General features: G+C 38.8%; 1 protein-coding gene across 1 annotated transcript in view; it reads left to right on the top strand.

The window, feature by feature from the left end:
- PHKG1 (phosphorylase kinase catalytic subunit gamma 1) overlaps positions 1–24102 on the top strand; it is a 258717-nt gene that overhangs the window by 173822 nt on the left and 60793 nt on the right. The window lies entirely within an intron of this gene.

The raw sequence follows: 24102 nt of genomic DNA, 5'->3' as shown, positions 1-24102 counted from the left end.
ACATAAGTGGAAGTACATTTAAGGGGTAGGAATGGAAAAGGAGGACAGTATGTTAACAAAAGGTGTTTTTAATGGCTTGATATGTATTTTAATAGAATGTTTTATGATATTTATAACAGAAGGTTTTTAAACTGAAGTGTTTTGCACTTTAAACATCTCTAATTAATGAATTTTTAGATAATGAGTGATGTCATCATTGTTAAAGAGTATATAAGGGGGGAAATTGTTAACAGACATAGATTCTGATGAAATCCCTGAGCATAGGGAAGAAAGCGCTCAATCTTTTAAATTGTATGAGACTGTTTCAATAAAGGAGTCTGTGGGGGAATTCAAGCTGTGGCAGTGTTTTCTTACTGTAGACTGTGGACTTATACACTGTTGGGCTCATTTTGCATTCATGGAAGTCTTTTGATAAAATTAATCTAACATTTCTTTTGCATCTCTTCAGAGATTTAGATGCACTGAATAATTTGTTCAGTCTATTAAAATATTGTGTTTTACCCTTACCACCCAAATTTCAATAAATAAACTTTCAAAATTGTATAAAAATTTGAATGGGGGTCTTTAAAGGTTGACCCATATCTCCCTATATTTATAATGTATACATAGAAGTCCTTCTTCTTGTACTTTCTCAGAAGACCATCTATTTAGTCCCTGCACCATACAAGTTTAATATACCATTAACATTATTCGTAGATGATGTTAATATATATCTCACATGTCCACACATTGATATTCTAAAATGTTAGACACAATTACTGAATTTTCTTATTATGTTGATTATAATTTAAATAGTTGATCCCACCTATTTCCTTAACTGACCCAAGCAAACCTGAGGGACTAAAAATAGCATCTTCAGTAAAATATCTAGGTATAAATTTCTCCTCATTAACCTCCAATACTTATCTCAACAATATGTATAAATCATGATCAATTATTTTGCAGGATTTACAAAGGTGACAATTGACCTTCTACTCTCTTTTATCTAAAATTGCAATCATTAATTTCAACATCTTTTCCAGTCTTCTGTTTTATTTTACATCTACTAACCATGATATGCCTCTCAATTTGTTTAATAATATTACAGCAAATATTTATTTGGTTTCTTAGATCAGCCAGCATCTTATACGGTAAACTAATTTGTCTAAAACCAGAGGGGTTTGAGTCTGCCACATGTTTGCATTTACTTTCTAAGTATAAGATCAGCAAGACTTTTTAAAGCCAAAAATTTTGATTCTAGTAGCAATATCTGAAATCCAGATTGGGTCTATATTTGGTTTGGATGTATTAAATCACGGAACTGAAACCTAAAAGCCATTCTGTTTCTCAAACCAAAAAATCTCAAAAGGTCAAAACTAAGCAACACATAAGACATTTCCAAAAATTAATAAAAATCTTAAAATTAGACAAAGAAGCTCTGTTCATTCAACCCATACATAATAATCCAAATATTAAAATGAATAACAATGATCAAGCTTTTATCATTCTCATTATTAAAAGACTACATTGTTTGGAACTTTATCAGAAAAGAAAATCTTACCACATCCCAGCTTTGCAAAGATTTATCAGTACCTAAAGGGCACCTACCAATGATAACATAAATTTATAACACCCTTAAGTCTCACTTTGTATATAATGAAAAAGATAGTATAAAAGTCAGCTTCGATTAGAGACTCATACCTGATTTTCTAGCACAAAATGCCACACCTTTGGCTTATAATATTTACATTAAATTGAAATTCAATGACAAATTTATATTTGCTAAGTCTTAAAGCAAATCTGACCCTACACTATCTACTGAAGATCTAAAATATATAATTCCAAACATAAAACATATTCCTTTCAATAAATTATATTATACCTAGTTCATGATATCAAATTATGTTTACATTATTCCTGTGAAAAGAGCTGCATTTAGAATCTTTTTACCTGATACTTGTTCATAATGTAACAAACCTAATGCTGATCTTTTATACATATTATGGAATTGCAAATATCCTAATAAACTGGTTAGTGTTACGATTATGATTAAATACGTTTGTTTTATCCAAATTGAAACCTATTACATAGAAATTTGCACTTTTACACAAACCACAAAACAAGCTAAAGGAAATTCACTTGAAAGCACTCATCATATTATTTTCCTTGGTTACATTTTATATCACAAAAATGGTGTTCCCTATCAACCATAAATTGAAAAGTATTTGCTAAGATAACGACTTCATAATTCAGACCTGTTTAACTGATAGTCAATAAATCAGTCTCAAAAAAATGTGTTAAAGACATGGGAAATAGTGTTAACTGAATAAACTAATTACGACTCTGAAAAAATTTGCTAAGAACATCATCCCAAGTAAATTAATGTGCTGAGACAATTAGCTGTAGATATTTTGTAAATAGCATATATAATTTTTGTCTTTGTTGTATTTTTCTCTAGTTATTGTAGCTACTGTATGGTACTAGTTTTGAAGTACTTTTTTCTTCTGTGTGGCTTACTGCAAAAGTTTGAAAAAATAAAATGCATATTGGGAAAAAAGAATGTGAGCAAACCTGAAACTTCTCACAGCCATTTCCAGAAATAGTTCTAGAGTGGCAGTATAAGCATGCATATACCATGTAAGCCATGATGTGAAAAAAAAATTTTGATAGGGCACCATTTTGACCAACTTAAAGGCAGAAAATGTTCAATCTTTAGTATACACATTAAAAAAAGAGGCGCAGGTAACTGAACAAAGAAAGTAAATGTGTCTACAGTGATGTATGCTGGTTATGATACTAGTTTCCAAATAAAGGGTTTTAGTTGCTCTGCCTTTAATTATAGTTTTAGAATCTATGCAAAAGATTAAAGCAAATATTCTTTATAAGATGAATAATATGGGAATCTGCTGTAAAAATATGAAATTTCTGGTTACACTACCTGATTTGGTCAACCCAAGAAACTATATTGCTCAATTTCATATGACTGGTCTATCCTCAAGGCTTCAAATTTCCAACATTGATGGGAATGCATAACTGGACTTTTCATCTTAAGCTATTTGTGCTTTCTTCTTAACTGAGTACCAGTTTCTAAATTATTCAATCAGCATTATGATTTTATTACTATTATTTGGTGTTGGCATAATATTTGTCTGAGCAACTTAGTAGCTTTTCCCTAGGTGATCCCATTTCCTCCAAAAGACTTGCTATATATGTACTGATACTCTCTGAATTGCACATAGGCGTATGTGTAAAGTCAAAGTCAAAAGTAACTTTATTGGCATTTAGATTTACACAAGTGTAGATTAAATGAGATTCTGTGCAATCAGCTCATCATGGGACAGACAAAGAAGAAATCACACACATAGAAAGGCATAATTTAAAGCAACACCTAATAATACTACTGCCATCTTATAAATCAACTCTACACTTAAGTATATAGCTACAGGTCCACTTCTGAATCTCAAAATACTGAAATTTCAAATTTCAATATATTGTGACCAAAAGTTCAAAACCATAAAAACACGAAACCACACAACACCGAAACACCGTACACCATAAAACAACAGTAAAAACACAACCCTCCCCCAATATAACAACATAAACAATAATTAATAAAAACAAATAAAATAAACATATAATTTTTCAGGGGGGCAAGACCCTCTGCAACCAAACACTATCGCTACTTATATATACCAACTCCAAGGTCAGACTAACGCAAAAAAACAAAAAACCTACTTGTATGTGCCCTACAATTCCATTGCACGCTGTCATACTTGCACTCACTAATACACACACACACACACACACACACACACACACACACTACACATTACAAAAATCACCATTTTCAACACTAACATACTCACTCTCCCACCTACCTACCCCAAACTAAACTTACAACTCCTCAAAAAAAAAAAAAAACCTAACATGTACTCAAAACCCTACAAAACTAAACACCTACCTGAATCTCTGTACATAACCAAACACTGGCCGCCATGCGAAAATCCCAGAACATATTCCCCTTAAAGAGACAGCAAACAATAAACTACATACTGCACCACATCTACCACGGATTTGGGAAATAAAGATTTGTTAAAGTGCAGTTTTGAAAAACTACATTTTCGACATTCTGGTCTCAAGATACTGAAATTCAAAATTTCAATATTTCGAGATTCGAAAGTGAACCCATAGCTACATATATTCCTAGAAACACACACTTATTAAGATATTAAAAAAACACATCTAGCAGCAAGGTTCAAGTAATAGTATTGCACATGAAACATGTACCACATTATGGGTGAACAAGCACATAGCAGTAGCAGCTGAAGAAAAAATATTGCACCTGGGTTAATAGCATAAATTATAATAGTTGGTTGGGCTTAATAAATAATAGATAAAATAATGTCACGGTGAATGGGAAGTCCCAACATCCTGATCTGTTAATGATCAGACCTAATGTTGGAGTTAAGAAGTTTGATCACCTTGAGATAAAAACTGTCTTTGAATCTAGTAGTCCTCCATCGAATACTATGGTATCTTTTACCTGATGACAGGCTCATAAACAGACTATTTGCAGGATGAGTTGAGTCATTAAGTATTTTGTTGGCACTCTTTAGTCTCCTCAATGTATAAAGGTCCTGGGTTGTGGGCAGACTAGTGCCAGTTATTCTCTTGTAGCTCTCAACACTATCTGCAAGGATTTCTTGTCTGCGACCGAACAGCTCCCTTACCGTACCTCAAAAAGTGGAGACGTTGGTGTGCTTTTTGATTATGTGGAAGGTGTTCCTGGACCAACAGAGATCATCAGAGATATGAACTCCAAGGAATTTGGTAGTGCTTACCCCTTCCACTGTCTCTCCATTGATCAGGAGCGGTGTATGGGGTGTTTACCTCTTCCGGTAGTCTACGATGATCTCTTTTGTTTTACTTAAATTTAGGTCAGGGTTGTTTCTTACACACCAGGCAATCAATTTGTTAACCTCTTCTCTGTACGAACTTTCATCCTCTCTCCTGATGAGAACCACGACTGTGGTGTCATCAGAAAACTTGATGATATGATTTGTACTGATGTTTGCTGTGCAGTCATAGGTTAGGATAATAAACAGTAGGGGTATGAGAACGCAACCGTGAGGAACACCTGTGTTGAGTGTTATGCTCCTAGAGGTATTCTTGCCTACACAAACCTTCTGTGTCTAAGTAGTGTAGTGTCTGTGTAGTGTCTAAGTGAGTGAGAATGTGTATTCTGCAACAGCAACAGAGCAACACCTTGTTCAGAACAGGTTTTAATGCCTTACACACACACACACACACACACACACACACACACACACACACACACACACACACACACACACACACACACACACTCGCTGCAAGGACTTGCTCCCACATCTTCATGACTCAGATGACTGCAAGTTGGGGACAATCACTGACTCCCCGAATAATGTTGATATCCTACAACAAGATCTGATGCAGACTAATGATTGGTATTAGTGCCATGGCCTCAAACGAAATGAAAAGAAGTGCATAATAATATCCTTTGGGAATCAAATATCCCTGCAAATTACAACATTGAGAGCACTCCCCCCCCAAAAGTGGACCTAATGGTGAGAGATCTGGATACTCAGATAGGTAATAATCTGAACTTTGACCACCACGTGTCCATGATGGTGAGGAAATTCTTCTATGTGGCTCAGTTTATAAGTAAGGGCATGGCAACAGATCTAAGGATGTCATAGTACAGCTCTCATTAGACCAATAATTGAGTGTAATACTTTGGCATGTACTTCATCAGACATTTGCAACAGTTGGAGCATCCTCAGAGGTTTCTCACCAAAAAAATACAGGGTACAACCAACATGTTATATGTGGACCGAGTAAAGCCCTATCACTGTATTTAGTTTCCTACCCATTACTGAGGGGTGAGCTGTGTCTGACCTACAAGACAGTCTCTGACCCAGCCATGATGGAAATGTTGCATATTTGCAAACCTTACTGCATGAGGGTTACCTGCTCCAAAGATCTGAGTCTGTTCTCTGACATGAATAGATCATGCTGGAGAGACAGATATGTGTCCCAGAGATTGCCGCTCCTCTGGAAAAGGCTTCCTATTCCATGAAGCAGAGCCCTTCCCTGACCATCTTCAAGTGCAAGCTGGACTGATGGATGAGAAATTACAAATTCACTCCTAGGGTGGCACCCATGTCTCTTATAGACAGAGGCAGTCTTTAAAAATAGTCAAAACTCCGCTTGCTGACCCATGTTATCTTTCCCCTAGGGAAAGATAACAAGAGGAAAATCAGAGTAAAACTGCCTAGGCTTGTAAGGGCTCTTGAGCTGTTAGCCTAGTAATCTCCTATGAACCTATGGATGGATAGGTGTACTAAGTCTATTCAAAACTGATGCAACTTTGAAGTCAGCTTTCAGAAAAACGTATTGCACCTGAAGTTGACCTCCCCTATTTTGATTTGAAATGGAACAGTGTCAAAATACAGAAGAGTCCAGCTTACAACAAAAGTGTCTCCCTCCTCATGGTAAGTCCCGGTGCTAGATCAGATCACACGCTGCACATTCTCATCCATCAAGAGCTATTACTATTGGGAAATAGCTGAGTGATATAAAAAAGCAAAGGTAAATGGATCAGTCAAAATAGTGCCAGAGTGATGCTTTAACAAAACAAGGAGGTGCTTGTGATTCAACCCACATTCTGGTTTGGTGCAGGTCTAGGGATTCCAAGGATTCCTACCTGAACTGAATTCACATCCCTGATAGAATTTCCAGAGTGTTGATAGTGAGGAGCAGGAGGACAGTCAGTTGTAACAAGATGTTAAGTGCAACAACAGCAGTTAATCACTCTTTCACTGACTGAAGATGACTGAGTGTATGATTTCAGGAGTTGAAACAGGTAAGACTGAAAGGCAATGCATTCACACACATGCGCATGTGCGCATACACACACACACACACACACACACACACACACACAGAGTAAAAAGGGAGGACACAGGTATGCCCCTGATAGAAGAATATCCCTCCAATGCAGTTTGCATTTTTAAAAGTGCACTGTGTAATACCCATAATTCTCATTACACAGTGTGTGACTTCCAACTGTGGTTTTCATTCTAATTATAATTATTAATTAATAGATGTTAATTATGCATTTATTTCATTTTGTTAACTAAGTTAGTCTTACTTAAATAAAATTTCCTTTTTTGGACAAACTTAAGGAGAACCCCCCCCCCCCCAATATTCAAATTTAGGGCCAGTTTTATTAGCATAGTTAATCAAGCTTTTAGGTTGTTGGGGGAAACAAGGCACCTACAGAAAACCCACCCAGACACTGAGAGAACATGGAGTTTCCTTCCAGGCAGTATCCTAAGATCATACTGAACTCCAAATCCTGAACATTGGAAACAATAGCACTAGCTCCTATTCCACTCTACTAGTATGGTCAAACTGTCAATCCAGAAGACGTGGAAGATGACCACAGGTGGCCTGTGACATATCCAGAATCAATACAACTTTTCTTAACCAAGTGGGAGGGTGCAAGCACTATACCTAAAGTGGTGGGCTCATCTGACAAAGACGTTCTATAAATGTCCTGTTTTGCTATTCTATTCCAGAATTATTCATAGTCCTGAGTTTTTGTGCTCTGGAACATGTAATGTGGGCCTACCAATCATATATTTTCTCAGACTTTTTCTTGAATATAGCATTTATTATTCTCTGTATTTTCTATCTTTATAAATTTGCTGGATTAATTCCTTAGTATACCTGATTTATCTCAAAAACTTTCACTGGGAGTGAGAGTTGGTTGTAATAGCAGCCAAGCTTTTTGGTACAATTACATGTGCTGCAAGATTGGTTCCTACCCATCCAGGATATCTAAAAAGTTTTTAGTATTTTCTTTTTTATTGAATAGCTTTGGTTACAAAAATTCTTCAGGCATTTTGAAAATTGCAATTTAAAAATACTTCTAGTGTTTCAATCATAAGCTTTCTTTTGTAGAAAAACTCCCAACAGCAGACAGCATTTTAGATATCGGAAGCTGAAGTTCCTGCATTACCATCCACCAGTATTTTGAGCTCATTTCTTTTTCAGGAGAGAATTTTTACTAATCACAGACAATAGGTTATACTCCCTGAGTTTAGGCCTTACTATTAAATGCTGATTTTATTGATGTACATTTAGCAACCAGTCTTTCCCATTTGGCTGTATTTTTGAAAATTCACTTGAAATTTCATAAGTAAGAGATTTAAAAATAAATACACACACAAATTATTTATTGCTGTTTTCAGAAAACATATTTTCTCAAAACTACCTTCGAAACATTTGAAAGTGGACAGAGGTTTGTAACTAGGATTCAGTGTAAAACAAAGTCAATAATCACGTCTCTATCAAAGTACTCCGAAACAGTATTTATAAGGCAAGACATACTGATGGCATCTAAAGGAAGGGGATCCTTTCATTATATTATTCAAGGAACTCAAGACGAAGAGGCAATGTAATGTGGTGGAAAGTGGGCCATAGAAATACTGATGTGCATAATAAAAAATTCTAGCTAGAAAAGTGTCAAAAACACTTTTCTTTCAGCTACTCGTGTGACCCTAACTGTGTCTCAATAAGAGCATATTTACAAGAACATATATACAGGCAGTCTGGACAATGGCAGTCAGTATACTTCAGGGTCTATCACACACTGTATAAGAAAAAACATTAGAATATGGACATTCTGGTCAGTTGGAGTGGGAAAATAAACAAAAACTTAAGTACTTCATAAGGTGGATAAATGCAGGGCAGTTGTTGTTGTGTCTTTCGGCTTATCCCGGTTAGGGGTCGCCACAGTGGAACTCCAGTCCGCTAATGTTTGGTAGTGGATTTTTACGTGCCGAGTTACCAGCCCTGATGCACAACCTTCAACGAAGGCACGCCCATTCACGCATGCCTCCACACAGAAGACGCTCTAGCTGAGAATCGAACGCGACAACATCTTGCTGTGAGGCGACAACGCTACTGCAGCACCACTAATAAATGCAGGGCAGTATGTCTCTTAAATGAAAATGATGCATACAATTAAAAGGGAAAGATAAATTAAGCAACCAAGAAAGAGTGGTATATACTAGGAATAAAGAGTTTTAGTGGAGATATTTAGAGTGCACTCACTTAAAAAGCAAATGATAATGCTGACAGGAAAGTGTGAGAGGGACATAAATGAAGATTTTATGCAGGTGGGTTGTTCAGACAGAAGCAGTGAAAGCACAAAGGTAATAGACCTGGTTAAACTAACAGCTCTTATCTGCAGATGTATGACACTCCAGCTTTGATGAAAAAATGAATAACTCCAGGGCTGGAATAACATGATTTATGCTGTGGTCTGCCTGTCTCAGAAATATTTTACCTACATAAAAAGCACAACATGTCATGAAACACAATGCCTCATATTGGAAGAACAGAAGCTAGGTAATCTGTAATCTTCTCATAATAGCAACATTATTTTAGAAATATCTTATCCAGTATCACATAATTCCACATTTCATATTCAGCTATCTTCCTAAAACCACTTGCACAAAAAGCAGTAGGTGGTATAATGGCAAATGCCATCAGTCACCACCTGCCTACATTTTCAGTTGTTTATGTCAAGGCAAAATTCAGATAACACTTCACAGCACCTTGTCCAGAATCTTTAAGACAGTCAGGGTCTCTCCATTCAGCCTTATACTCAGAAATCAGCCTTCCTTTGGTTTAGGAGTTGAGTATTTCAATTCCACTTTTGTATAAGTCCTCAACAGCTTTGCTGCTAAGACAGTACTGATTTAGTTATATGTCCCTACCCTGGATCACACCATACATTAAGGTATAGTATATCTACAGGTGGCCAAGATCAAATCCCACAGGCCTCAAATGCTCAACTCACAAGACATGGAGGTACAGAACACTGACTGCTGTTTTCTATAAAAAACATCAGTGCTGGTGCAATATCTAAGTGTGCATCAGCAGTGATTCATTTGTTTGGAAGATTACTCTGTTCATCATGTTTGTGCAACAGAGGAGTTGGTACATATAAGTGCACTGAAGGTGGAATCCTGCAACCCACATGGAGGATGCAGGGAAGCAAAAAAGCTTACTATTTGAGATTTCAGTTGCATTCTAGTAAGAATAACATTACCCTTTACACCTTAGCAAATCAAAACAGACCAATACTTTCTTCTCCCAAGTTCTTCACAAATATCTGAATAACGTAGAAGGGTCACGATATTGATCTGCTGGGCTGCAGTTCTACCAAATGAAAATTTGTTTATATATATATATATATATATATATATATATATTTATATATATATATATATATATATATATATATATATATATTTTTTTTTTTTTTTTTTTTTTTTTTTTTTTGCTTAAAAATAGTAAAATATCCCATTTTCAGTGAAAAAATTGTTTACTCATCTGGGTGCATTTTCACCTACCCACTGAGAAAATAAAGCAACTGTGCTTTAATACAGATCCACCTTTCATTTTGGGAGGAATGAGGTTGCATTGAGGAGTGGTTGGCCACTAGACAGGCAGCAAGCATTAATTTCTCATTGACTGAGGCTGCCTCGGGTGACTGCTGTCCAAGGCAGTCTGAATAAAAAGTGATAAAAACACTTGCAGTTGGACTCTGATGGTGTAAGTGTGCATCAGCAGGGATTCCTTTGTTTTGGGAGATTACACTTTTAATCATTCTTGTACAACAGAGAAGTTGGTACATATAAGTGCACTGGATGTGGGGATCTCGTACCCCATACTGAAGGTGAAGGGAGGAAAAAACTTACAGTTTGAGAATAAACTATTTTGACATTGTGGGTAAAATCAGCAATGCCACTGCCAGCTAGCATGCAGAACAGAATGCATTTTTTTCTTTTATACAGTTAATGTGTGTGTGTTTGTGCTTGTAGAAGAGGTGTTTAAGGGGATTGCAGTGGGTTGCACTATATGCATGTGAGGGGAATGAATCGAAATACATTACTGTGGGTATTATTTATTTATACATTCATTTTAGTCAAACACCTAAGGCGTGCACAATCAGTGATGTGGCTGAAATTGGTGGTTATGTGTGCGGAGGGGTGGTTGCAGCAAGTTACTTTGTATGTATCTGACAGCAACAAGCTGAAATCATTCCTATTGTCTTTACTTATTCATCCATTCATTCCTTCAAATACAATCAATCACCTGAGGCACACACAGTCAATAAAGTATCTGTAAGTGGTGGGTACATGCTTGTGAGGTGTGCAATATGTTGCACTGTGCAAGATAGTAATCAATAGTCTTGACACAATAAATAAATTCTCTATAATTGTTGGGTAAAAAAGCAGTCTATGGATGCAAAAAATGACTGACCTCTGCTGTCATTTGATCACATTTAAACAGTCATTGAGTTGGCTTTTCAAGGTTAGTGTACATTTGAGTGAAACAAGATAAAATACATTATTGCAGCCTTTATTTTTATTATTTTTATGATTATCATTATGTGATCATGATCAGACATATGAGGTATACACAGTCAATAAAGGAGCTACAATTGGTGGACACTGAGGCAGTCTGTGAAATCAAGATCAATTAATTTATTCTCTTATTGCCAACTTAATCCACTGCAGAGTTTGAGTGGAGCTGGAGCTTATGCCTGCACTCAATAGGTACAAGGCTTAGAAGGTCATCCTGAATAGGGCACCAACCCATTATAGGATGCATGAACTCAAACTCTCAGTCAGCACACACACATACGGATAATTTATAAGATCACTGATTCACCTATAGCACATCTTTGGGATGTGGGAGTAAACTGAAGAACATCAGAAGAAAACCCATGTGGGCACAGATAGGATGTGCAGACTCTACAAAGAAGGCATCCCAGCCAAAAAACAAAGTGGACAACCAAGAGCAATGAAACTCCAACACTGACCACTGCACCACTCACCATTCCCTAATCTCCCATTACTAAACACCTTACAGTTTCTATGAAATGCTCTCCATACCATTCTATCTTCATCTCCAACTTTTACTGCATACTTCTTACCTTTTTCTCTAATACCCATTAGCTTCTCTGAGATTCATCTTCTTACCGTATCCAGATATATTTGAATCCTTATATTTTGTTCTCCCCACTATCATGTATTCCATCCTGCTTTTCTAACATAGAGCCTAACTTTCTCACTTATACATATTCATCCTTCTGACCTCTCTATCCATAAAGTCTAATGTGTACTGCATTAAATGACTCAAGGGTCTCTTCTCTAGTAACTAGTTATACCATATTAATAAATTCTGCTTAAACTAATATGTATCCCAGGTGCTTTCTCAACTCTCATGGGGTATAGTTTGTATAATTTTACATATTCCCTGCATTTTCCAAGTGGAGTACCTAGTTTACACTAATATATTTGCTGTTCTTTGTATATGCCAGTGTCTCACTCTCAGACTTTTATTTATATTTTAAGTTCAGCATTCAGAATATGTTACTGCAATTGTTATTTGCTTAGATCAAATATCTGTTATGAAGTAACAAAAAGCCTAGGGCAGCTGCTTGTGTATACATCTGGTATATAAAAATTCTTCAGGCATTGTTGACACATATTCCTGTTTTCTTCATTGTCATATTACTCCTTGTATAATCCTGTGTGTTTATAGTAATCTCTGTCTATGCAGAAATTCTATTTTATTGTGGACTTTTATACTAAATCTTTTATTCCAGGAATGTTTCTCTCCAGACCACCATTACAAACAGGTACTGTCTAGTCTGGCCCCACATTAGTAAACAAATAAATGAACTCCTGGTTAGGATACACCACCTCGCTCCCCTCTACTGGGCTGCCTACGTGGTAGTGCTGCTGTTTCACTCACCCCCTTGTACTCCACTCTTGAAGGCCCTTCTCTACCTCCCGAACATATGGACTACCTCCTGCAAAAACTCAGTCGACTTACCTGGACTTTCTCTACTCAATAGTCTAGGCTTACCTGAAACAGAACCTCTGTATAGAATCCCTAAACTGTTTTTCAGTAAATTACTCCACTCTTGAAGGCCCTGCTCTACCTCCCGAACATACGGACTACCTCCTGAACATACGGACTACCTCCTGCAAAAGCTCAGTCGACTTACCTGGACTTTCTCTACTCAATAGTCTGGGCTTACCTGAAACAGAACCTCTGTGTGGAATCCCTAAACTGTTTTTCAGTAAATTACTCCACTCTTGAAGGCCCTGCTCTACCTCCCAAATATACGGACTACCTCCTGCAAAAATTCAGTTGACTTACCTGGACTTTCTCTACTCAGTAGTCTGGGCTTACCTGAAGCAGAACCTCTGTGTGGAATCCCTAAACTGTTTTTCAGTAAATTACTCCACTCCTGAAGGCCCTGCTCTACCTCCCGAACATACAGACTACCTCCTGCAAAAGCTCAGTCGACTTACCTGGACTTTCTCTACTCAATAGCCTGGGCTTACCTGAAACAGAACCTCTGTGTGGAATCTCTAAACTGTTTTTCAGTAAATGTATGTAGCCTTATACCTAACTCTAATATCTAAACCTCCATTTTTGTAAACTGGTCCCTCAGTGTGTGAGACTCAGCAGCCTACCGCAGACCACATCTCCCCTCTCACTGGTACTTAGTGACCTCCGTCCTCCTATCCTTCTGTACCCTTTGAAGTCTTATCCTTTATCTCTGTTTACTGTCTATCCTCCTTCACCTTAGAGTCTTGTCCTTTTGCTCTATTCTTACTCCCCATCCTCTCTGCCTGTCATTTCTCCTTTCTCCACTAGGTGTCAGAACCATATCGCCTTTTGCCTGCTCCTACTCTATTAATTTTATTTACAACTTTTCCTCTAAATTCTTCAAAAGCCAGACCTCCCCTAACTCTACTCCACCTTCCCTACCTTATATTTTTCGAGTGCTGCTCATACTCTACTTATTTTCCACCCAATTGTACTGTACTTCTACCTACTTACCTCTGCTCCAACCTGCAGTGGCTGATACTTTTTCAGCTGGACTCTTCTGCCCTGTTGCTCCACTCCTCCTTGATCCTTCCCTTCCCATCTCTCCCCCCTAGCAAACTCCCAGCACGCCCCTTCTACCTCATTTATCCCCTCCCCCTCTGCTTCCCACCTCCCCAGAGTTTATTTCTATACGCCACTACCTTTTTGGTGCCTCTTTTCTTGAATTCCTGGTTAGGATACACCATGGGCTACCTAAGTAGTAGTGCTGCTGCTTCACTCACCCCCTTGGTATGTTTTATTTTATGTAGAAAGAAACTGTTTATTTTCTACACTGTTGTTTGTAAAGTTTTGGGCTTTATCTGCCAGTCTGCCTAATGCCTGTTAAATGCGTTTATTTCAACAAACACTCTGATATTTAGAATCATTCCGAACTTTGCTTATTTAAATGTGTTTATTGTGTACAGATACTCTGATCCTTTAGAAAAGGCTTTATATTAGTTTTCCAACTACTTGTTGCATAACGCTTGTCTAAATGCGTTTTAATCTGCACACATGCTCTGGACTTTTGAAAACGGTCCGTAAATTGCTTTAACTAAATGTGTTTATTCGTGCAAACGCTCTGATGCTCTGGATAAGGGTTTAACTGCTAGTTTACTAATTGCTTATTTAATTGCATTTACTTTGAACTGCTTTCTGTATTAGAATCAAGCTCTACTGGGATAAATGGGTGCCGTTTCTTTACCTCCCCTGGCTTTTTTCTACTATGTCGTAGCTGTTTGGGAATACTAACTTATCACTCTGTGCTTATTAGTGACCGTTCTTCTTTAAATTAGTGCCTAAGACATCCACTTATCAGCGACCACTCTTCTGGTCTGCTGTTAGTGCCTAAGGGGTCTGCGAGCTCAGCGAGTGCTGCAGGAACTCCTACACTTTAATTTCACTTCTATTTTTTGCCTCTGACAATGCTGTTAGTACCTAAGGGGTCTGCGAGCTGTGCGACAACTTCTTTGTAGCTGTTTGGGATTCATTTGTTTTCCCACTATGCTTAGTAGTAATAGTTTTTCCTTTTTTCTTTCAACGTTGGTGCCTAAGACATTCACTTTTTCACCGAACATACTTCCTGTATGCAATTAATTGCCTAAGGGAATCTGCGAGCTCTGCGAATGCTGCAGGAGCTCCCACAATCTTAATCATTATTGTTATTCCACCACAGACACCGCTGTTAGTGCCTAAGGGCTCTGCGAGCTCTGCAAGCGAAGCAGGGCCTCTAAACTGCACATTTTAATTTATTTTGCCTCAGACATAGACACTTAAGCAGTTAGTGCCTAAGGAGTACGCAAGCTTAATGCCTAAAGGGTCTACGAGCTCCGCGAATGCTGCAGGAGCTCCTACACTTTAATTTCTATTGTTACTCTGCCACAAACTTGGCTGTTAGTGCCTAAGGGGTCTGCGAGCTCAGCGAGTGAAACAGGAGCTTCTGAACTGTATATTTTTACTTTTTACTTCTTTTCGCCACAGACACAAACACTTAGGTTGTTAGTACCTAAGGGGTCTGCGAGCTCTGCAACTGCTGCAAGAGTTTCCACATTTGAATTTTTAGTCTATTTCTCGCCACTGACTCTAATTCCCGTCCATATGATACGCAGTAATTAATTACACAATTACCTTTCTCCTCACTTAGCCACTAAATTCCATTACCTAGCCTCTAATTTAACAGCTAAATATTACTTAGTTCACATGGTTTTAACCTACAGCTAGTCCACATGTTACTTAGTTAATTTACACAATATCTTCTCTCCTCATTACTTAGTTAATTAACACAATGCCTATTCTCCTCAGTTAGCTATAAATTATTTTACCTAGCCTCTTTTTAAATAGCTGTAATCACATAATGCCTAGCCACTATTAAGCCATACGCCTCACAGGTTGCCAGGGATTGTTTTCCTCTCTACCTCCCACACAAATGTTTGTTCTTCTTTAGCATAAGCCTCACAGGTTACCAGGGATTTGTTTTTTCCCTCTCTAACTCCCTAAACAAATGTTTGTTCTTCTTTAGTGCATGATATTCCTTGATTTGATAGTATAAATATATAACTATACCTCATATGTAAAAGTGCCTAGCCATTATCTTGCATATCTGTAGAAGTACAATGCGTTTATAATTCTGTTTCAAATGTATCTGTTTGCCCGACATTGATACTGTATTATTACTACTGCATTTTTTCTGCTGAACTGCATAACTGTTTTTTTTTACTTTGACTTGTACTGGATGTTAGTGGCATACATAAGTTTTTTTTTTCTCTGCTACATTCTCTCCCTGCCCTCTCTTGCTTTCTCCCTCAATAGCTGTATTTCTCTATCTTTACCTTCCATTTTTTCTAACGCTCCCGCTAACATACCCTTCCTCTAGATATATCCTCGTTGTCTTCAATACTTCCCTCTAAATCCCTCTACACCTGCACTAACTCCTACTGTCTATTCCTATTTTCCTCCTCTTCCTCTTCTCTCCCTACTATTCACTTTGGCTTCTCCCTCTCTCCCCCCTAATACATACGTTTTGTTTGTTTTCCCTCTCTCTATACAGTACTCCACTCTTGAAGGCCCTGCTCTACCTCCCGAACATAAGGACTACCTCCTGCAAAAGCTCAGTCGACTTACCTGGACTTTCTATTCTCAATAGCCTGGGCTTACCTGAAACAGAACCTCTGTGTGGAATCCCTAAACTGTTTTTCAGTAAATGTATGTAGCCTTCTACCTAACTCTAATATCTAAACCTCCATTTTTGTAAACTGGTACCTCAGTGTGTGCGACTCAGCAGCCTACCGCAGACCACAACATCTCCCCTCTCACTGGTACTTAGTGACCTCCGTCCTCCTATCCTTCTGTACTCATTTGAAGTCTTACCCTTTATCTCCATTTACTGTCTATCCTCCTTCACCTTAGAGTCTTGTCCTTTTGCTCTATTCTTACTCCCCATCCTCTCTGCCTGTCATTTCTCCTTTCTCCACTAGGTCTCAGCACCATATCGCCTTTTGCCTGCTCCTACTCTATTAATTTTATTTACAACTTTTCCTCTAAATTCTTCAAAATCCAGACCTCCCCTAACTCTACTCCACCTTCCCTACCTTATATTTTTCGAGTGCTGCTCATACTCTACTTATTTTCCACCCAATCGTACTGTACTTCTACCTACTCACCTCTGTTCCAACCTGCAGTGGCTGATACTTTTTCAGCTGGACTCTTCTGCCCTGTTGTTCTATCCCGCTCCGTTCACTCTGCAGGCTCACTCTGCTCCTCTACCCTGCCCCCAATTCTCACCCACCCCCAGTGGTCCTACATTTATTGCCATCCCAAACTCCCACCCTCTCACATCACCCGATACCCTCACAGTACTCCTCCTACTTTTTCTCAAAAAACACCTCCCCCTCCACCAACCATACCTCATTAAGCAATTCTCCTCCCCACCCACCAACCTTACCTAACTCTTTCTAACCTATGAATTCTTTTTCACTTCTAATCAAACTACTTTCTAAACTGCTCTCTTTTCCTACCACAATCCCTACCCTTACAACACTCCTACTCCTCATTCTTCTCCCTCTGTACCATACCACCTCTTATACCAACCTTTACCTAAACCCTCCATATCAACCACCACCTCCCTTCCCCACACATCATTTCCACAATATCTCTCCTTCTTTAACTCCCTTTCTCCCCACCTTGCTCTCAACATTAAAACTCTTCCAAATCCCAACCAAATACTACAAACCTAAATCCACCCCCTCCCATTAATTCCTAACCAAACACACTCCTAACAAACTTATTCACCTTCTCTCCTACCTTAGCTTAGCAGGCGACATTCATCCCAACCCTGGACCAAACATTTCACAAACAAACAACCTTATCTCCAACAACAAACAAAATTGTAAATACCTCAAATTCCTCACCATCAATGCCCAAAGCTTCTACCTCATTTATCCCTCCCCTCTGCTTCCCACCTCCCCAGAGTTTATTTCTATCACGCCACTACCTTTTGGTGCCTCTTTTCTTGAATTCCTGGTTAGGATACACCATGGGCTACCTAGTAGTAGTGCTGCTGCTTCACTCACCCCCTTGGTATGTTTTATTTTATGTAGAAAGAAACTGTTTATTTTCTACACTGTTGTTTGTAAAGTTTTGGGCTTTATCTGCCAGTCTGCCTAATGCCTGTTAAATCGTTTATTTCAACAAACACTCTGATATTTAGAATCATTCGAACTTTGCTTATTTAAATGTGTTTATTGTGTACAGATACTCTGATCCTTTAGAAAGGCTTTATATTAGTTTTCCAACTACTTGTTGCATAACGCTTGTCTAAATGCGTTTTAATCTGCACACATGCTCTGGACTTTTGAAAACGGTCCGTAAATTGCTTTAACTAAATGTGTTTATTCGTGCAAACGCTCTGATGCTCTGGATAAGGGTTTAACTGCTAGTTTACTAATTGCTTATTTAATTGCATTTACTTTGAACTGCTTTCTGTATTAGAATCAAGCTCTACTGGGATAAATGGGTGCTGATTCTTTACCTCCCCTGGCTTTTTTCTACTATGTCGTAGCTGTTTGGGAATACTAACTTATCACTCTGTGCTTATTAGTGACCGTTCTTCTTTAAATTAGTGCCTAAGACATCCACTTATCAGCGACCACTCTTCTGGTCTGCTGTTAGTGCCTAAGGGGTCTGCGAGCTCAGCGAGTGCTGCAGGAACTCCTACACTTTAATTTCACTTCTATTTTTTGCCTCTGACAATGCTGTTAGTACCTAAGGGGTCTGCGAGCTGTGCGACAACTTCTTTGTAGCTGTTTGGGATTCATTTGTTTTCCCACTATGCTTAGTAGTAATAGTTTTTCCTTTTTTCTTTCAACGTTGGTGCCTAAGACATTCACTTTTTCACCGAACATACTTCCTGTATGCAATTAATTGCCTAAGGGAATCTGCGAGCTCTGCGAATGCTGCAGGAGCTCCCACAATCTTAATCATTATTGTTATTCCACCACAGACACCGCTGTTAGTGCCTAAGGGCTCTGCGAGCTCTGCAAGCGAAGCAGGGCCTCTAAACTGCACATTTTAATTTATTTTGCCTCAGACATAGACACTTAAGCAGTTAGTGCCTAAGTGCATAGCTTAATGCCTAAAGGGTCTGAGCTCCATGAATGCTGCAGGAGCTCCTACACTTTAATTTCTATTGTTACTCTGCCACAAACTTGGCTGTTGGTGCCTAAGGGGTCTGCGAGCTCAGCGAGTGAAACAGGAGCTTCTGAACTGTATATTTTACTTTTTACTTCTTTTAGCCACAGACACAAACACTTAGGTTGTTAGTACCTAAGGGGTCTGCGAGCTCTGCAACTGCTGCAAGAGTTTCCACATTTGAATTTTTAGTCTATTTCTAGCCACTGACTCTAATTCCGTCCATATGATCGCAGTAATTAATTACACAATTACCTTTCTCCTCACTTAGCCACTAAATTCCATTACCTAGCCTCTAATTTAACAGCTAAATATTACTTAGTTCACATGGTTTTAACCTACAGCTAGTCCACATGTTACTTAGTTAATTTACACAATATCTTCTCTCCTCATTACTTAGTTAATTAACACAATGCCTATTCTCCTCAGTTAGCTATAAATTATTTTACCTAGCCTCTTTTTAAATAGCTGTAATCACATAATGCCTAGCCACTATTAAGCCATACGCCTCACAGGTTGCCAGGGATTGTTTTCCTCTCTACCTCCCACACAAATGTTTGTTCTTCTTTAGCATAAGCCTCACAGGTTACCAGGGATTTGTTTTTTCCCTCTCTAACTCCCTAAACAAATGTTTGTTCTTCTTTAGTGCATGATATTCCTTGATTTGATAGTATAAATATATAACTATACCTCATATGTAAAAGTGCCTAGCCATTATCTTGCATATCTGTAGAAGTACAATGCGTTTATAATTCTGTTTCAAATGTATCTGTTTGCCCGACATTGATACTGTATTATTACTACTGCATTTTTTCTGCTGAACTGCATAACTGTTTTTTTTTACTTTGACTTGTACTGGATGTTAGTGGCATACATAAGTTTTTTTTTTCTCTGCTACATTCTCTCCCTGCCCTCTCTTGCTTTCTCCCTCAATAGCTGTATTTCTCTATCTTTACCTTCCATTTTTTCTAACGCTCCCGCTAACATACCCTTCCTCTAGATATATCCTCGTTGTCTTCAATACTTCCCTCTAAATCCCTCTACACCTGCACTAACTCCTACTGTCTATTCCTATTTTCCTCCTCTTCCTCTTCTCTCCCTACTATTCACTTTGGCTTCTCCCTCTCTCCCCTAATACATACGTTTTGTTTGTTTTCCTCTCTCTATACAGTACTCCACTCTTGAAGGCCCTGCTCTACCTCCCGAACATAAGGACTACCTCCTGCAAAAGCTCAGTCGACTTACCTGGACTTTCTATTCTCAATAGCCTGGGCTTACCTGAAACAGAACCTCTGTGTGGAATCCCTAAACTGTTTTTCAGTAAATGTATGTAGCCTTCTACCTAACTCTAATATCTAAACCTCCATTTTTGTAAACTGGTACCTCAGTGTGTGCGACTCAGCAGCCTACCGCAGACCACAACATCTCCCCTCTCACTGGTACTTAGTGACCTCCGTCCTCCTATCCTTCTGTACTCATTTGAAGTCTTACCCTTTATCTCCATTTACTGTCTATCCTCCTTCACCTTAGAGTCTTGTCCTTTTGCTCTATTCTTACTCCCCATCCTCTCTGCCTGTCATTTCTCCTTTCTCCACTAGGTCTCAGCACCATATCGCCTTTTGCCTGCTCCTACTCTATTAATTTTATTTACAACTTTTCCTCTAAATTCTTCAAAATCCAGACCTCCCCTAACTCTACTCCACCTTCCCTACCTTATATTTTTCGAGTGCTGCTCATACTCTACTTATTTTCCACCCAATCGTACTGTACTTCTACCTACTCACCTCTGTTCCAACCTGCAGTGGCTGATACTTTTTCAGCTGGACTCTTCTGCCCTGTTGTTCTATCCCGCTCCGTTCACTCTGCAGGCTCACTCTGCTCCTCTACCCTGCCCCCAATTCTCACCCACCCCAGTGGTCCTACATTTATTGCCATCCCAAACTCCCACCCTCTCACATCACCCGATACCCTCACAGTACTCCTCCTACTTTTTCTCAAAAAACACCTCCCCCTCCACCAACCATACCTCATTAAGCAATTCTCCTCCCCACCCACCAACCTTACCTAACTCTTGCTAACCTATGAATTCTTTTCACTTCTAATCAAACTACTTTCTAAACTGCTCTCTTTTCCTACCACAATCCCTACCCTTACAACACTCCTACTCCTCATTCTTCTCCCTCTGTACCATACCACCTCTTATACCAACCTTTACCTAAACCCTCCATATCAACCACCACCTCCCTTCCCCACACATCATTTCCACAATATCTCTCCTTCTTTAACTCCCTTTCTCCCCACCTTGCTCTCAACATTAAAACTCTTCCAAATCCCAACCAAATACTACAAACCTAAATCCACCCCCTCCCATTAATTCCTAACCAAACACACTCCTAACAAACTTATTCACCTTCTCTCCTACCTTAGCTTAGCAGGCGACATTCATCCCAACCCTGGACCAAACATTTCACAAACAAACAACCTTATCTCCAACAACAAACAAAATTGTAAATACCTCAAATTCCTCACCATCAATGCCCAAAGCTTAGCTAATAAAATTACCCTCTTCCTTGCCTGGCTTAACCATAATTCACCTGACATACTAGCCATCTCAGAAACCTGGTTAAAACCACACATAACTGACACTGAATTCCTTCCCCCCAGTTTTCACTCTCTCCGATCTGACCGCCTAAATAAAACAGGTGGTGGTGTAGCACTAATCTATTCCAATCACTTATCCATCACTCCCTTCCCAAACCCCATCCCTACCTTTAACAACGCTGAACTAGTATCTGGCATTCTAAAATTAAATGACCATAAAAGTATCTGCATCATCTCCCTTTACATTCCTCCTGATAACAACACCAAAACCCTGGAAGACATCCCCTCTTGGACCTCCTCAAACATTAACTATGAAACCTATATAATGGGAGATGTAAATATTGACTGGCAAAAAATCAGTAACCATAATCCCGCCATATCTATCAATCTCTTCAACTTTACTCAACTTATTAATTCTACCACCAGGCCCAACAAAACTAACCTCACAGGCTCCATCCTAGACTGGATCCTGGTGTCTCACCCTAACAGAACCACTACATCTGGTGTCACTCCTGACCCACTAGGAGACCACCTCCCTACCTTCACCCACAGAGCCACTTCCTCTTCCTCTTTCTCCCACAAACTCTTACATACTCGTAATTTAACTAACTTTAACCCTTCCACCTTCTCTGACTCCCTTAAAAACACCAACTGGAACCCACTAAAAACCCTACCCCTAGACGAAGCTGTTGATTTCTTCAACTACAATTTCCTTACTGTCCTAAACTCACTAGCTCCAATATGAACAAAAAGAGTTAAAGCCAAAACTGCTCCTTGGCTAACTAAAGAAACCAAAAAAATCATGCAACAAAGAGATAAATCTTGGAAAAGCTATCTACATCATAAACAACCTGTATTCCTATTTAAATACAAACAACTACGAAACCTAGCCAAAAAACAAGTCATAACAGATAAAAAGTCCTACTACAACCATCTACAAATAATCCATGCAAAAAACCCTAAACAATTCTGGAATTCCATTAAATCTCTTCTTAATCCTGGTACAACTAACAACCCCTGCCTTGACACTAGCAAATCTGACCAAGAAATTGCCAAACTATTCAATACCTTCTTCACCTCTTCTATTGCTGAGCTAACCAAAACCTTCCCCAACAACACTCCCCCACCTCCCTCTGACCAAGTTTCCTCTGCCTCATCTCCTTCAACTCCTATCTTTGAACTTAAACCAGTGTCTATCTTCCTTATAAAAAAACTTCTCTCCAAACTCAAACCCTGCACCAATGCCCCTGACAAAATCCCCTCCTCCTTCTTAAAAACTGACTCTGACAGTATTTTACTCCCTATCAGCATCCTGATAAATAGATCACTACTCAAGTCCTATGTACCCAAACTATGGCACTCTGCTTATATTCTTCCACTCCATAAATGTGGTAAAAACTGTAACTTCTCCAACTTCCGCCCCATAGCCATCCTCTCACCCATCTCCAAAATTCTTGAAAAATGCATTCACCTGCAGCTCATGCCATTCCTAACCGAATACCAGCTGCTCTCTCCTACCCAACACGGCTTCCGCCCTGGACATAACACCAACACAGCCCTTCTCTCCTTTTTACACTCTGTCAATTCAGCTCAAGACTCTGGCAACTTAGTTTCATCCATTCTACTGGACTTATCTAAAGCTTTTGATACCATCTCCCACACTCATCTACTAAATCATCTATCAAACCTCAACATCTCCCCAAATACTCTATCCTGGTTTTCCAGCCACCTTTCAGATAGGTCCCAAGCTGTGAAATGGGGCCAAGCCTCCTCCAGCTTCCTTCCCACCCCCACAGGAGTTCCCCAAGGGTCCATACTTGGCACTCTGCGATTTAACATCTTCATTAACGATTTCCACAAAGCCATTCCCAATACCAAAATTGTCCAATACGCAGACAACTCAACTTTGATCTGCAAAGCCTCAAACCTTACAAATCTCAAGTCTCTAACTCAAACTGCCTTCTCAACCACTGAAGAATGGATGCACCAAAACCACCGCTCACTTAACGCTAACAAAACTATTATTCTTCTATTTACTCACTCTAAATCCACCCACACTGAAAAAAACTCATTTAATATTACTAGACTAAACAACTCCACCATTGACATCGTTCCCTCTGCCAAACTCCTAGGGGTCACTATTGATGAACACTTAAAATTCAATACACACATCCAACTTAACATCAAGAAAACCCACATAAAACTCATCCTACTGTACAGAAACAATCAATTCCTCTCCCCCTCTACTCATCAGACCTTGGCCACTACTTATCTCCTCCCATCTCTTCTATATGGTGCTCCTCTACTTACAAATCTATCTTCCACCCT

This window comes from Protopterus annectens, chromosome 13.part0 (assembly GCF_019279795.1).
Source record: "Protopterus annectens isolate FY-2018-M chromosome 13.part0, PAN1.0, whole genome shotgun sequence".
NCBI classification, from domain to species: domain Eukaryota; kingdom Metazoa; phylum Chordata; order Ceratodontiformes; family Protopteridae; genus Protopterus; species Protopterus annectens.
The sequence above is the reverse complement of the archived record's forward strand: the minus strand, read 5'-3'. Positions and strand labels throughout refer to the sequence as shown.